We start from the raw sequence: 4,311 nt of genomic DNA on the forward strand, positions 1-4,311 counted from the left end.
AGCAGGACATGCGCGGGGGATTTGAAATAATTTCCAAAATCTCACCCGTGGGTATTGATATCCCGACCCTGTCGGTGGGACCGAGTGGAACAACTCGGTGGCACCGAGATTGCAGAATCGCAAGCGGTTGCTGCAACTCGGTGAGACCGAAGTGTTCAAATCGATTGCACCGAGATGAAAACCTAGATCTACTTAGTGAACTCGGTTTGACCGAAATGGATGTCTCGATCAGACTGAAATGCACAAAGATGTTTTGGAAGTTTAAGTCTATGACGAATCGGGGACTCCGAGTGCTCCTCACACAGAGTGGTTCGAATCTGACTTGATCAAACTTTGTGATGTAGCATGAATAGAGTTTGAGACAAGAAAAGCATAGGTAGCTAGAGAAGGTTCTTAGGCATTCTGTTCCATCCACTTGGCAAAAGAGAAAAAGAAACCAAACAAACAAAACAACAAGTGTCCTCGAATGAGTAAAATATGCAAACGACATGCTCACACAATAAAATGGCAAACGAAACATGTGACAAGGCAGGCACAAGCAATTCTAGCATCTATCAAACAATTGGCAATGACTAGGTCATCTATATGTGAGTATATTGACTTAGGAGTCAAATGAGAACATTTGATCATAGGTCATACTCATTGTTTAAGCACAAGTGGGGTTACCACTTTTACATAAAGCATTGTTGTGTTCACACCATTAAAGTTGCTTTAGCTCAATTCTTTAGAGTAATGCTCCCCCTAGATGTGAGATCCCCCCTAAGAGGGATGAACTAACCTTGGGTTTTGTCGATGATGACTTCATGTAGGTGTCGAAGATGTGGATGCTCAATGTTGTTGTAGATCATTTGGAGCAATCCATTGGAGTGAGTTGCACTTTCAATACCTACACTGGTTAGTCCCACAAGGAAAAAACAAGGATATCCATAGACATAGAGTGATGCACACACAAGATGATGTCCATGAAAGCATTAGGTAACCTTTTCCCTTGTATTACCAACAAGAGGGTTTGTGACTCCTTGAACTAGTGCAATATGTGGAAGTAGATTGCACTTGTCCTTGCCAAAATGATATGAGTGAAGAATATTGGCGGAGTCACCCTCAAACCCTCAAGAACTCTCTAGTTCTTCTTCTTTGGGATCCACATCATCTTGATGGGAATCCTTGGGGTTGTAGTGGAACTTGATGTAGTCTTGGGAACCCACATGACCAAAGCCTTGGGAGCTTCTTCAAATGCATCAATCTCCTCTTGAAGCTTGTCCTTGCCTTTTTGCTTGTGGTCTTGTAGTGGAAGATCATCTTGAGCTTGTGTCCCTTGGAAAGAAGTAGGATCATACTTCTCTAGTTGAGGAACAAACTTCGTCTTGGGGTATATTGATCTTCTTTCCACTCAACTCCATTGCCATTGAACTTCCGTTCAAAACCAACACCTTGATTCTTCTGGTGCCTTCCTTGCTTGCGTACAATTTCCTCAAATTGCTTACTTCCGGCAAGGTTTTTGTAGACACCTTTCTCTATAATTCCCTTCAATAAGCTATTTTCTTGCTCAAGTGTAACTTGGCTACGAGAATCATTAGCGGAATCAAGAGAACTACTAGGAGCAACAACATTGGATTTAGCATGATTATTGTTACTACTAGAAGAAGAATCTTTCTTAATCTTGTTGCTAGACTTTACTTGTGGCATGTAAGTAGATAAGAGTAAACGCTTGGCAATGTAAGAAGAACTTTTTTGCGAAGATCATCATTGATTGCCTTTAAAAGCTCATGATCTTGCTCAAGGTTGAGCTTTTCAAAGCGTAACTTCTCATGAGTCTTTAAAAGTTCTCGATGATCTTCCAAGGTAGTTTCATGAGCTAACTTAAGAGTGTTTAGTTCTTTAGTTAGATTCTCAATCTTCTCCTTATCATCGTCATTCGTTTTATCTTGATTAGCGTGATTAATTGACATTTCATCATAGTATTCATCACTAGAGTTGTCAACAAGTAAATCATCATCTCCTAACAAGTCATCTTCATCACTATTGAAATCAACATACTCGGGGTGTGATACCTTTGGGCCTTTAAACATGAAGCATCTTCCAATTCCTTCATTTGGTGAGTCAAATATGTCGTAGGAGTTGGTTGACACAAGTGCTAGACTGGCAACACCTTCATCTTGAGTATATTTGGAGTCGGAGTGATAGCTTCTCTCAGGATGATGGTCGGAGTCGGAGCCGGATACCCATTCACCAACATGAGCTTGATGTCTTCGCTTTGTGTAGCTCTTTGATGATTTGTCCTTCCTTTCCGAATCCTTGCTTCTCTGGGAGGTTCTTCGTTCATAACGATCATCTCTACTCCTTCTCTCTCTTGGTGGTGATTCTTCTCTTCTACTTCTTCTTTTAGGTGAATCTTCTCTCCTTTTATAAGGAGCCGTACACTTATTGGAGTAGTGTCCGGGTCTTCCACAGTTGTAGCAATTTCGTTCACGACTCGAAGATCTTTTGTCATTATAGGACCTTGACTTGGAGCTTCTTTCCTTGCTTCTACTCTTGTAGAACTTGTTGAAGTTTTTCACCATTAGGCTCAATTCCTCATTGAAGGTTTGTTTCTCACTTGATGATGTGGGAGCATCACATGAGGCTTTGTAAGCACCACTTGACTTGTTGTGAAGCTCTTCCTTATCCTTGAGTGACATCTCATGAGCAACAATTCTTCCAATGACTTCCGTTGGCTTGAGATCTTTGTAATTGGGCATTATTTGGATCAATGTGCACACGGTATCATATTTTCCATCCAAGGCTCTTAGGATCTTCTTGATGATGAATTATCGGTTATCTCTTCACTTCCTAAGCCGGCAATCTCATTTGTGATAAGATCAAGCCTAGAGTACATTTCAGCGACACCTTCACCATCCTTCATTTTGAACTTGTAAAGTTGACTTTGAAGCACATCCAATTTGGATTCCTTGACGGAGTCGGTACCTTCGTGCATATCAATCAAAGTATCCCAAATTTCCTTTGCATTCTCAAGGCGGCTGATTTTGTTGAATTCTTCGGGGCACAATCCGTCGAAGAGGATATCACAAACTTGAGCATTGTGTTGCGGCATCTTCAACTCTTCTGCGGTAGCTTCACGGTTTGGTTCTCTCCCATTGAAGAATTCACCTTGCAAGCCAATACACACAATAGCCCAAACGGCGGGGTTATGTCCAAGAATATGCATTTTCATCTTATGCTTCCAACTAGCAAAATTAGTACCATCAAAGTAAGGACATCTACAGTGGTAATTTCCCTCGCTAGACGCCATACTCTCCTAGGTTGTGAAACCAAGGCTATGATCACCAAAAGCTATGAAAATCAAGGCAAATGGAGACCAAAGCTCTGATACCAATTGTAGGATCGAAAGTATGTCTAGAGGGGGGTGATTAGACTACTTGACCAAATAAAAACTTGACCTTTTCCCAATTTTAGTTCTTGGCGGATTTTAACAACTTAGCACAAGTCAAGCAATCTTAACACAATTCAAGCAAGCATGCAAAGAGTATATGAGCAGCGGAAAGTAAAGCATGCAACTTGCAAGAATGTAAAGGGATGGGTTTGTAGAGTGCAAACGCAATAGGAGACACATATGTTTTTGGCGTGGTTCCGATAGGTGGTGCTATCGTACATCCACGTTGATGGAGACTTGAACCCATGAAGGGTAACGGTTGCGCGAGTCCACGGAGAGCTCCACCCACGAAGGGTCCACGAAGAAGCAACCTTGTCTATCCCACCATCGCCATTGCTCATGAAGGACTTTCCTCACTAGGGTAGATCTTGACAAAGTAGGCGATCTCCTTGCCCTTACAAACTCCTTGGTTCAATTGCACAATCTTGTCGGAGGCTCCCAAGTGACACCTAACCAATCTAGGAGACACCACTCTCCAAAAGGTAATAGATGGTGTGTTGATGATGAACTCCTTGCTCTTGTTCTTCAAATGATAGTCTCCCCAACACTCAACACACTCTCATAGCATTCGATTTGGTGGAAAGCTGATTTGAGTGGAAAGCAACTTGGGGAAGGCTAGAGATCAAGATTCATATGGTTGGATTGGAATATCTTGTTCTCAACACATGAGTAGGTGGTTCCCTCTTAGAAAATGAGTAGTGGAAGTGTAGGCACGTTCTGATGGCTTCCCTCATGAATGAGGAGAGGGTGGAGGGGTATTTATAGCCTCCACACAAAATCTAACTGTTACACACAATATACCAAACTCGGTGGGACCGAATCAGGAAACTCGGTCAGACCGATTTTGTACATAATGTGACCGTTAGGCAATTTTGGTGGGA

This window comes from Triticum aestivum, chromosome 7B (assembly GCF_018294505.1).
Source record: "Triticum aestivum cultivar Chinese Spring chromosome 7B, IWGSC CS RefSeq v2.1, whole genome shotgun sequence".
In the NCBI taxonomy this organism is placed as follows: domain Eukaryota; kingdom Viridiplantae; phylum Streptophyta; class Magnoliopsida; order Poales; family Poaceae; genus Triticum; species Triticum aestivum.